This window comes from Choloepus didactylus, chromosome 2 (genome assembly GCF_015220235.1).
Source record: "Choloepus didactylus isolate mChoDid1 chromosome 2, mChoDid1.pri, whole genome shotgun sequence".
NCBI classification, from domain to species: Eukaryota; Metazoa; Chordata; class Mammalia; order Pilosa; family Megalonychidae; genus Choloepus; species Choloepus didactylus.
In genome coordinates, this window is record NC_051308.1 from 177,752,520 (window position 1) to 177,765,428 (window position 12,909).

The following is a 12,909-nucleotide window of genomic DNA, read 5'->3' on the forward strand; positions in this document are numbered from 1 at the left end:
CACCCTAGAACAAACATTCTTAATCTTAATTCCATTCAAGTGGGTGTGAACCCATTGTAAACAGGACCATTTGAAGATGTTATTTTTAGTTAAGGTGTGGCCAATTGAGTCAGGGTGGGGTTTAATCCTATTCCTGAAAGCCCTATAGAGAATGCCACAGTGGGGAGCAGGAAGTCAGTGGGAACCCATGAGAGAAAGGAGAGGACATTGTCATGTGATGGGAAAGCCAAGGAACCCAAGGAACCCAAGGATTGCTGACCAGCCAGAATACTGCCAACCCCAGGAGGAAGCAAGCCTTCTAGCCTCTGAAACCATAAGCCAATAAATTCTTATTAATCCAACCCATTGTATGGTATTTGTCATAGCATCTCAGGCAAAACTAAGACAGTCACAGAGCCAGCAAATGGCAGCACAGGCCTGGAATCCAGCATTCTGACTCTACCTCCAGTGCTTTTTGCAGTCCCCGTGTTATCTCTGTGCACCTGTTTGCCGTGTGATCTGAAGCTACAAACCCAAAAGGATCCTGTACTCTTGAGAATCTAGAGAACTGTGCTGCCAACTTTGTCTATATAGCAGCTATGATGCTGAGATGCTGCCCTCCGGGACAAAATGAAAGTTTGCTTAAAGATGATCATTTCCTTTCTCTCTCTGAGTATAAAGCTAGGCATTATGCTGGGGGCATAAGTAGTTCAGAGATGAGGCTGGAGAGATAGGCAAGAGCCTCCTGAGCCTCATTTGGATGCTTGCATTTTGTCTTACCTGTGGAGACTTTAATGAGTTTTAAGCAAAGAAATGCCACGGCCAGATTGCGCTTAAGGTTATTTCAGACTGGCAGCTAGGTGGAGAATGAATTTAAGAGGGTTGGAGTAGAGGCAGAGAGACCCTAGAAGAGGCTGTTGTAGCAGTTTAGGTGTGATGATAGGGGCTTAGGCAATAGTTTGAGGGAAGGAGTGGAGGGGCAGAATTAACCTGAGGTCAAGATGAGGAAGAGGGAGGAGTTGAGGGTGCATCTTGGGTTTTTAGCATTGATGTCTAAGTGGGATAAAAGTAGAGGAAGAAGAGTTGGATGGGGGAAAGCGAAAGAACCCTGTTTTAGATATTTTGAGATAAAGGTGCCCAACGGATATCTTAGTTTTGATTTCCCCAAAAGGAAGACCTAAGCTTACGCGCTGTAATTTTTCAGGAGGTGTTCTGGTTTGCTAATGCTATCATTATGCAAAATACCAGAAATGGATTGGCTTTTATAAAGGGGATTTATTTGGTTACAAAGTTACAATCCCAAGGCCATAAATGTGTCCCAACTAAGGTATCAACAAGGGGATACCTTCACTGAAGAATGGCCTATGGTGTCCAGAACATCTCTGTCAGCTGGGAAGGCATGTGGCTGGCATCTGCTGTTCCTTTCCTCCTGGGTTGCGTTTCAAAATGGCTGTCTTGAAAATGTCTCTGGGTCTCTCTTAGCTTCTTCAGTCCTGTGCATCTAAGCATTGGGGTCCTCTCTTAGCTTCTCTGTAGCACACTCTGGGCTAGCATCTCCAAACGTCTCCAAGCATCTCCAAGTGTCAGCCTCAGTGTCAGCTCTTAGCTTCTCTCCAAAATGTCCCTCTTAACTGCTCTGAGCTCCTTCTGTTTGTGAGCTCTTTTATAGGACTCCAGTGATTAAATCAAGACCCACCCTGAATGGGCAGGGTTCATATCTCCATGGAAATAATTTAATCAAACGATTTGTCCACAGAGTCACATCTCCATGGGAATACTCAGTCAAAAGATTCCAACCTAACCAGTACTAATTATCTGCCCCCCGCAAGATTGCATTAAACAATATGGCTTTTAGGGGGACATAATATATCCAAACTGGCACAAGAGGTGATCCTAGGGAGCAGGAGTGAGGTACCAGGGAGAGTGAAATAAGGAAGAATGGAAAGTCAATCAAGGATTGTATCAAGTTGACCATTGTCATGGGACACTGGTGTTGGATCTCTCTGATGCCTTCTGAGGAGCATTTAGACTGCATCTCAGAATTGTCCATCCAATAAACAAAAGGGAGAAGCATTTACCCCGTGGTTCTTGTACCTCATTGGTTCATGGAGAGCTGTTGCTCACCTTCACCCACCACAACCCCATTTCTGGATTGTCTATGCTCACGTGTTGGGTGCTTCCACAGGCATCCAGGATGCAGCATCAGAGAAGCCCCGAGGCAGGGAGCATGGCATATGCCTCTTGCTGAGGTCAGTCACTATCAGTGCAAGGTGAGTCTAAGTCCAAATAGACTACTTTCCAGAGTCACTGCTGGGCTGAAATGTGAGGCTGAGAGCATGTGAGATGGTGTATTGGGCGCCTCTGCCCAATACATGGAACATTCTGGTGGGGCTATCCTGTGGGCAGATGTACAAATCATCTAAAGCTCTGGAGAGAGACTAGTGCTAGAGATAAAGACTTAGGAACCATTAGTATATAGGTAGCTGTTAAAATTATGGAGAGAGGGAGGCGGGGCAAGATGGCGGCATAGAGAGGAGTGGAAGCTAAGTAGTCCCCCTGGAACAACTACAAAAAACCAGAAACAACTAGTAAATAATCCAGAATAACTGCGGGGGGACAAACGAGACCATCCACTCATCATACACCAACCTGAATTGGGAGGAATGCCCGAGAACACAGCATAGAATCTGTAAGTAAAACCTGCGGATCCAAGTGGTAAGACCCCCTCCCCCATAGCCAGAGCTGCAAAGCCTCGTGGTGCCAGAGAGAAGCTCTCTCCCAGCAAGCAAATATAGCTCAGCTGAGCTCCAGCTGGGGTTTTAAGTAGAGAGTGTGAACTGCTCACTACAGGTACGCATCCCCAAAAAACAGACAGAGGCTTTGGGTGACGACTGACCTTGGAAAGCCGGAGGGTCTCCTTGGACTGGGTCTGAAGGGGACTATCTGTTTCTTTTTTGGCTCAGTGGAGAAAGCCCCAGTCATATTCAGTTTCCATGGCCGTGACTCAGGGAAGGGTGGAGACAACACAAGCAGAGAGCGAGACCATTGAAATGCTAATGACCTCCACCTGGGGGGGGGTCTGTCTTCTCTAGGAGGAAAGGGGTGGGGCCCTTTCCATTCAGAACCAGACCCCAGAGCCTGGGGGAACACAGCCATACCTCCTCACACCAGTCAAGAATTATAGGCTAACAGGCATCACCTGCTGGGCAGAAAAGCACAGTGACCTGAGGCATCACAGGGTGGAGCAATTTTCTAAGACACACCCGCAGGGAAACCAGATACTGAATATTTCTTCCCTCTGGGACCTGAGCCTGTTTTGGTTTGGGAAAACCTGATTTGGATAACCAAGGAAACCATGCCTAAACAACAGAGAATTACAACCTACACTAAGAAAAACAAAGTTATGGCCCAGTCAAAGGAACAAATGTACACTTCAACTGAGATACAGGAATTTAAACAACTAATGCTAAATCAAATCAAAAAGTTTAGAGAAGATATTTCAAAAGAGATAGAGGCTGTAAAGGAAACACTGGGCATATATACGGCAGAAATCAAAAGTTCAGAAAAACAACTAGTAGAATCTATGGAAATGAAAGGCACAACACAAGAGATGAAAGACACAATGGAAACATACAACAGCAGATCTCAAGAGGCAGAAGAAAACACTCAGGAACTGGAGAACAAAACACCTGAAAGCCTACACGCAAAGGAGCAGATGGGGAAAAGAATGAAAAAATACGAGCAATGTCTCCGGGAACTCAAGGATGAAACAAAGTACAATAATGTACGTATCATTGGCGTCCCAGAAGGAGAAGAGAAGGGAAAGGGGGCAGAAGCAATAATAGAGGAAATAATTAATGAAAATTTCCCATCTCTTATAAAGACATAAAATTACAGATCCAAGAAGCACAGCGTACTCCAAACAGAAGAGAGATGAATAGGCCTATGCCAAGACACTTAATAATCAGATTATCAAATGTCAAAGACAAAGAGAGAATCCTGAAAGCAGCAAGAGAAAAGCAAGCCATTACATACAAAGGAAGCTTAATAAGACTATGTGCGGATCTCTCAGCAGAAACCATGGAGGCAAGAAGGAAGTGGTGTGACATATTTAAGATACTGAAAGAGAAAAACCGCCAACCAAGGATCCTATATCCAGCAAAGGTGTCCTTCAAATATGAGGGAGAGCTCAAAATATTTTCTGACAAACAGACAATGAGAGACTTTGTGAACAAGACACTTGCCCTACAGGAAATACTAAAGGGAGCACTACAGGGTGATAGAAGACAGGAGTGCGTGGTTTGGAACAAAATTTTGGGAGATGGTAGCACAACAATGCAACATCAAAAGGCTTCTAGAGAAAGCTCATTCTACCCATACAGAAGCAGTAACCAGAAAAGAGGTGACAAGCAGCTCCACTCTACTCCTAAATTCTACCACTGGCTCTGCTACAATGCAGTAAGTGATTTCAACCTCTCTACTCCCTGATTTGTAAAATGAAGGAAGATAACTAGTCTCTAGGATTCCTTTCAGATATATGACTCTACATCTATTAGTGAATAAGGACATCTAGAAAACATTAGGAATCACATTAAAAGTCATTAATAACTGAAAAAAAAATCATGGAGAAATGTGTCTAGTGCAAAGAGCAGTGAACTGAGAACAGAACCCTTAGGAATATTTAAGGAGTGGGCAAAGGCAGAGGAGCCCATGAAAGAGCAGGAATGGTCAAGATACAAGAAGAACAGGAGAGTGTGGTACTGTGGCAGCCAAAGTGGCAAGGAGATTACTTGAAGTTCCCAAGTACATCATATATCATAAGAAATCTCACTGGATTTGGCAATCAGGAAGTCTTGGGTACCATCAGCAAGAGGAATTCAGTAGAATTGTGATGTTGGAAGCCAGAAATAAAGGGCTGAGTTATGATTGGGAGGTAAGATGTTGGAAAGAACAATACAACCTGCATAATGACAAGGATTACAGTCGAACTGGAGGAGGGCAATGAAGAGGTGAGGACAGATATGGAGATAGACCAGATTTTAGGTCAGAGAATGAGGAACTGAAGGAGGAACTAACTGCAATTTAGTTCCTACTCCTAAGGAGCTTTCAAGTTTATGTCTTGGGAATTAGCTACACTCCAGAGGAAGTTGGAAGTATGTCCTGGTCAGGGATGCTGATCCAGTTTCCAGGAGTCTATTCAGTCATTCAACAAATTATTGAATAGCTATTGTGTGCCATTCTAATATATTCTCTGACCCAGGTGCTGAGAATACACCAGAGACTAAAACAGACAAAAACCCTGCCCTTGTGAACCTTACATTCTAATGCAGTGTATTAGTCAGGGTAGTCTAAGTTATGCTGTAGTAACAAGTAACCATAAATATTAGTGGCATAACAAAACAATGCTTTGTTTTTCTTTGGCCCAAAGTCCATTGTGGGTCCCAGTGATTCTCCAGGGCAATTATCCTCCAGGCAGTGACTTGAGACTCAGGAGGCTTCACCATCTCAACCTGAGGCTTCCTTGGTTGCTGTGGTAGAGGAAGACAAAGAGCCTGGAGAATTTCTCAGAGCTTTTCAGTACTACAACCTGGAAATGGCCCAGAACGTGTCCTCTCAGAATGAGTCACATAGCCTCACCTAATGACAAGGAGGCTGAGAAATCTAGGGGATCAAATGGACTATTTGGTAAGCATTACTGTCTACCACAGGGGAAAAGCCAGTCTACGGACATAATAAATAAACACGTTATATAGAATGTTAGAAGGTGATAAGTGCCATGGGAAAAAGTAGGTCAGGGCAAGGGAGATGGGCAATGCTGAGGAGGTGGTAGCCATTTTAGAAGGGGTGATCATAGTAGGCCTCACTGAGAAGGTAGCATTTGAACACAGCCCCCAAGGAGACAAGGGGGCCATTTGGGTATTTGGGAGAAGAGTGGTTTTAGCAGAGCGAATAGTCAATGCAAAGGTCCTGAGGCAGGAAGATGCACTGAGAAGGAGAGAGTAGTTGGAGAGGTAATGTGGGGATGGTGGTATGAGGAGAGCAACAGTGCACAGATAATGTAGGGCCTTAGAGGCTGTTCCGGTTTGCTAATGCTGCCGTTTTGCAAAATACCAGAAATGGATTGGCTTTTATAAAGAGGGTTTATACGGTTACAAATTTACAGTCCTACAGGCATAAAAGTGTCCAACCCAAGGCATAAACATGAGTATAACTTCACTGGAGGATGGCCAATGGTGTCTGCAAAACCTCTGTTAGCTGAGAAGGACATGGCTGGCGTCTGCTCCGGGGTTCTGGGTTCAAAATGACTTTCTCCCAGGACGTTTCTCTCTAAGCACCTGGGGGTGTTCTCTTAGTTTCTCCCAGGCAAACTCTGGGCTAGCAAATGTCTACTTTCAATGGTCTTCTCCAAAATGTCTCTCAGCTGTGGCCAACGTCAGAGGTCTGCAACTCCAAGCATCTCTGAGCTAAGCCAGCAAGCGTCTGGGCCTGTGCCTGCATTTTAAATGCCAGTTTGCCATTAATTAGTTATGTGACCTTGTAAACTAGTAAGCAAATCAAGACCCACACTGAATGGGCAGGGCCACACCTCCATGGAAATAATCTAATCGAAAGTTTCACCTACAGTTGGGTGAGTTACATCTCCATGGAAACAACCTAATCCCAATATCCCACGAGATTGGATTAAAGATCATGGTTTTTTTTTTGTGGGGGACATAATATATCCAAACCAGCACAGAGGCCTCTGTCAAAACTTTAGCTTTTACTCTGAGGGAAATGGAGCACCACTGCAGGGCTGGAGCAGAGGAATTTCATGACCTGACTGAAGCTTTAACTGATTGATCTGGCCACTGGGCAGGGAATAGGCTATTAAGAGCAAGGGTGCCTACAGGGAAACCAGACAGATGGCCATTGCAGTAATCTAAGTGGGAGATGATAGTGGCTAGGACCACTGGTGATAGCGCTGAGAAGCAGTTGAATTCTGGAAATTTGGGGAAGTTGGTGCCATGGGGTGGAGCACCTGAGGCTTCTGTACTTCATCATCCCTGACTGAGGAGGCCATGACAGCCCAGAATCCCTGAAGTGTCAGTGTCTCCAAGACCTTGGTGGGAGTGGGGGGTGGGAAGGGCAAATGGTATATCTAGTGCCAGGGATGAGAAGTAGGTGGATTCTAGGCCATGTCCTGCACATGGAGCTTGCTGATGGATTTGCATCCAGAGCTCCAGGAGCCTGCCACCTCCATGTCCTACTAGATAACAAGTCTGCAGTCCCTCTGCCCTGTCTTCTATCCCACAAATACACACTGAAGAGCAAGGTGAAGAGACTGAGGCCCAAAGAGTCAAGATGACGCAAAACCCAGGGTGAGGGTTGGAAAATGAACCTAGGCGTCCTGCTTCCCAGCTTAGAGCTGCTGCTCCCTTCCCTTGCTCTTCCTTCTTTTGACCCTTTGTTGCCAAGAGCAAGAGAATTGGGAGGAGGAGGGCAGGATGGGCAGAGTGAATTTTTCTTCCTTATTCTCAAATCCCTAACACACTCCTCTGCACTTAGCACAGGCTTTGGGAGTCTCCAAAGCCCAGCAGAACTTTTTAGGTTTGGGGTATGAAGGAGATGGGATGTATCAGGCAGAAAAAGCAGAATAGCTGGAAGTCTAGTGTAATGGTTAGAGAAAAGTACAGCCTGATATTAGAAGAATGGATTCAGATCCCAGTTTGCCATTAATTAGTTATGTGACCTTGTAAGATTACTTTAACTTCAATGAGTCCCAGTTCACTTATCTGAAGAATGGGAATAATAAACCTATCTGATAGGATTGTTATAATACATGTAATATATGTAAAATTTGTAATTTAAAATGGGTGGATATGACAAAATACTGTAAGTTGGTTCGCTTGAAATTGATTCCCAAATACCTTTCTCATTGCGTTCCTCAACTAGAGAGACTGGCAAAGGAAATCCTCCACTTCCTAGCTTCCTTGTGGCTAGGAGTGACCACAAAACCTAGCCATGGTTGATGAGGTTTAGGAAGAAGTCCTTGACTTTTCATATGAAAAGGCAGAGCTTCTTACTAGCAAGTCCTCCTCCCTCTCCCTCTCCCTGTCCTTTCCTGGAACATAACTGTGAGGCTGGAGGTAGAGCAGCCATCTTACACTCATGAGGCAACAAGCACAAGAATCACAGGCTAAGGATGACGGAGTGACAGGATGGAATGGGCTGGGTCCTTGTTGACATGGTTGAGCCACCGCTTCAGTCTGCAGCTACCTGCTCAGAAATTTATTGTATGAGACAAGTACCTCCTTACTGGTATTATCAAGTGTTCATTGGGGTTTCTACTATATGTAGCAAACACAATCAATAACAATAGCTGTCATCATCATCATCATCACCATACCTGTTCTCCCACAACTACAACAACTTCAGCTCAAAGTTTTAGATTTCATTACCTAATTGGAGATCCAAATAAGATTTATGAAATTAACTTCTAAGAAAGCATTTCCCAGGTTCTTCCAGATATTACTAGGTGTTCTGTGAAAAGAAAAAGCTCTGTGGTCAAATGAACAAAGTTGTGGTACCTGGCAGAGATCCCTGTAATAGTGATTTTCAAGTTAGCATACTGTTGGAGGACTTTCCAAAGGATGTATGAAAAGGCTAATTTTAAAGCATCTACTTCAGATCCTCAACTTCCACAGGTACTCTTTCCTAAAATTAATGTCTGGGATGCTTCATCATGGTTTCCCTTTCCCACCTGTCCTTTCACTTCATCCATTCTCCCACTTTACAAGAGAAAGGCTCTTGTCCAGTCCTTACCCTGTTACATAGCTCCGAGGTATACAAACCCTAGACAATCTCAAATTTCAGTGTTTAACAGAATTCTAAAGACTGGGGAATAAATCCTTTGCAAGTCATGTGGTTTCTAATTCTTTACTTTCAACAAAAGCAAAGAATGTCCTAACTGAATTGTTAGCGAGTAGATCATTAAAAATAATTTTTTTATAAGTGACTATGATCTTTGTCATATATCTCTGAAATAGTTTAGACTTGATTGACAATGCTATTAAATCCATTCCTGTGTGCTTGTTTGTGTGAACAAAGTTTCTCAATGCCTATATCTATAAAAATAATAAATAGAATGGATGCTGCATTCTGCCTCATTCTCCAGTAAATAATTCATCCCTCGATATAAGAAATATTGAGAAAAAGACTTTTCAACTTATTAAGAAATGTGATTCCAATAAAATAGCCTTTTAATGTTTAAAATTATGCATCAAATCATAATATTTATCTGTTATTTTGACCAATTCTGTGCTAATGATAACTAAGTCCAGAAGAAAAAGTTATTTAAACATTTGGAGTCTTCAACTTGGTATTTTTTGCTTTTGTTTTTGTGGCGGAGGTAGAGAAGTATGATTGGGTGACCAATAAAAGACTTTTGAGCATTAAAACATATTATTTTACAATAAAATTCTGTTGGGAAAGTGGAATGCAAATTCAAGCTAAAGGGAAAACATGGTGAAAATATCTTAAGAAGAACTTTAAGATATGTTAAAGAAGAGCTTGTTCTTATAATTTTTAACTAGATAGTGATGGATATCAAATCATGGTGGTTGGTGTCAAAATTGCTGGGGTATTTAGAATTCCTGGGGAATCATTTAAGAGAGTAACATAAGAGCTTTATTTTTAAATGGAAACATTTATAATTATGTCAGAAATTACATCCTTTGCAACTCCTTTGCAACTATTTAAACTTATCATGAAATTTTTTAGATGTTTACTTAAAAAATGGAATGAGGGGTATAGAGTTTTCAAAATTTTTGGAGGAGTAAGCAGCAAAAATTTGAAGACCGTTGCCTTAAAGGACCTGCTTTCATAAATAGATAAAAATGTCAAGTAATTAAGAATGGGATTGTAAAAATGGTGCTTCTACAAACAGCCATTTGTTCTCCTTAAAAAGGCTTGCATATTATACATGCACCCGGCATATTAAACACAGATAATGCAATGGTAAACTTTACCTCCCTCCTCTCCCACTTAATCAAACAAGACAGATGTCTGGAATCCAGAGTTATTAATCTATTAAGAAGATTTAATCTAAACTGTGCAAACAAGAAGAGAATACAGTCCACAATCAAAGATCTTAAAAGAAAAATACATTTGGAGACCAAAATACAAAAAGGAGGGAAGGGAGCAAGCAAAGAAGGAAGAGAGGGAGGGAAGGAAGGAGAGAATGGCATAACAAAAAGCAAATTAAATATGTTGGTAGTGACAGCTGTACAGAAAAAATAGGCAATGCAAACAGATGATAGATTACTTTCCCAGCTGTCTTTTATAGAATGCATTGTCTACTTTTATGGGATACATATGTTCTAGAAAGAGATGGAAAAAGTAAAGAATAGAAATCAAGAATAATAAAAAGCTGATTTTATTCAAAGGCCTAGATACATTTTAAAGTAATACATTTATTAAAAGATTTATGCTTCTATCTCAAGGTAACAAGAAGTCAAATAGTAACCCAGGGAATCTTTCAGAGACAGTCAAACATCTCAGAAGGAGGAAATTACTTAGGGTGTATCAAAGATGTATTAAAAAATGTTTTTTTGAAGGAGTTACTTGTTTTGGTAAAGGATCTTCAGCAATAAAAATTCCTGCGTTTGTTTCTCCCACTAACAATAAAAGGAAAAATGGGATAAATGTAAGAAAAATAAATTTTTCAGTTAAAAAGTCATCACTATTTTGAGATGATAAAATTATGGCTTGAATAATCTCTAATAACTAAAGCCAAGTTTTCATTATTATTATTAATAATAAGGGTAGGATTAACAAAAATTATTCATTTTCACACCTAATTTTCAAGCTTCATTTAAATCAGAAATCCTAACATCTCCTTTGGTAGAGGTGTCAAAACAGTCTAAAGACAGAAGCAGTGTCAAGTCCTGAATAATCCATGGTGGGGATCCTTGAGACCTGAAAATAATGAGCCAACTGAAAATAGCAGGAAAGTGGATTTTCTCGTCCACCCAAGAGAGAACAGAAGACATCCTTTTAAGAAAACAAAACAAAACAACAATAACAACCAACAGTCCTCTCGAATTCTCATCCGCTCCATCATACACCAAGTATTGGTAACGGTGGAATCAAGAATACGACTCTCCCATGTTGAAACTGCTCCTCCTTCTGCACCGCCCTGCTTGCTGTGGGTCCCCAGCCTGCACCTGGCAGCCCTGATCCACTATCCAACTATTCACCCAAACTAGAAACCTGGGAATCATCCTTGATTTCCTCTGTTTCCTTCCTCTACCTCTCTCCCTCCCCGCTGCTACTCCCTAGTCCCTGGGCTGCTTCTGGGGATAACAGTATTTTTACCTCCTAGCAAAGAACGCAATAAAGGTCTGCAGAATAAAAGATCTGATTTGTTATGACTTATGACTGACCTTTTTCCTCAAAGAGTGCTGTGCCAAGGATGAGGAGATGGACCCCAAAATTCCTTGTCTTTAAAACTGTTCAGATGCCCCCTCCTCCAGGAAGCCTACCAGATCCTCTCCCCACCAATCAGACTGGAGTAAGTGACCCTCCTCTGATCTCCCGAAGCACTCTGGCCTGCTTTTACCAAGAACTTATAATTCTGTCTTGTAATAATTGATTTACTTGTCCGAGCTCCCCTGCTAGATAGGGACCTTTGAACCTGGATCTCCAGTGCCTACTATAGTATCTGGTGCAAAGTGCAAAGACAATGACTATTGTTGAATGAATGAATGATACAGCAAACAAGTGCAATAATAGTGGTACACATAAAGTAGTCCTAGAGGAAGACAGATGAAGGAGCAGCTATCTCTGCTACTGGAGTGAGTGACAGTGAGAAAGCGCCTTTTGAACTGATCTTGAAAGATGAGTGGAAGTTTCCCTGGTGATCAAGGCAGGGCGCTGTATTCCAAGCAGAAGAAACAGCTTGAACAAAAGCATGGAGACAACAAAGTACACAAAGCATTTAAATCAATGGGAGCCGAGCAAAGCTAGAAAACAGCTTTGAGTGGGAGGAAATGGGGGTAGATGTAGCTAGAAAGGTTGTTCAAAATACATTGTGAAAGACCTGAAAGTGATACCAAAGAGATTGGAGCTTTTAAAGCAGAACATCGCTGAAGTTTTTAGACAGAAGTTTTTAGACAGAAGTTTAATAACATGATCAGATCTCTAAAAGGAAAAAAGATATTTTGTTTCCTTTTGGTATGTATTTAAAAGCCATAGATGGAAATTCCTCCATTTTTATATTTTTTGATACTTCATGAAAATAAGAAAATAAAAAAATAAAACAAAGGCCAACTGAAGCACTTCTTCTTTCCTTGCCTGGTCTGAACTAGGCATATATTTTTTTTAATTTTTGCTTGTTTTCTGGCCAGTTGTTTGGTGAAGTGAGTGCATCACACAGCTGGGAAAACATGAGCTTCTCGAGTTTGTTTGGCTTCTGAGCTATGTGGGTGAGTGCAAGTCTGGGCAGTGTGTCAGCTCCTTCCTGAAAGTCTGGGTCAAGGAAGTCCACAACACAACCTTGTTTACTTGATTTTGCTTTTAGTGTTGGGAACACTGGTTCTGATTACTGCGAAGGTGTATGTGGTCGCTGTTGGCTCACAACCCTGTAATTCCTTTGAAAAGGATCTGTTTGGGACAACCATGACCTTATTGTGATACCTCAGTTCCTTTTGAAACACCCAGATGAAAAGTGGTGCATTATTTTCCTAGTGGCTTTTGTTCCTGGCTAACCATAGTAGTTTGTTGGGTCATTGGGAGTAATTCTGCAGGACTGAGTTGCTGGGCTGGCAGATTCGGAGGGACAGACAGTGAGTGACCAGTCTGAGCCCAAACATAAGAAGTCACAGTTAATTCGCAAATGTTTACTCAGTGTCTGCTATATGCAAGACACTGTACCAGGCGGTAGGAATCCAA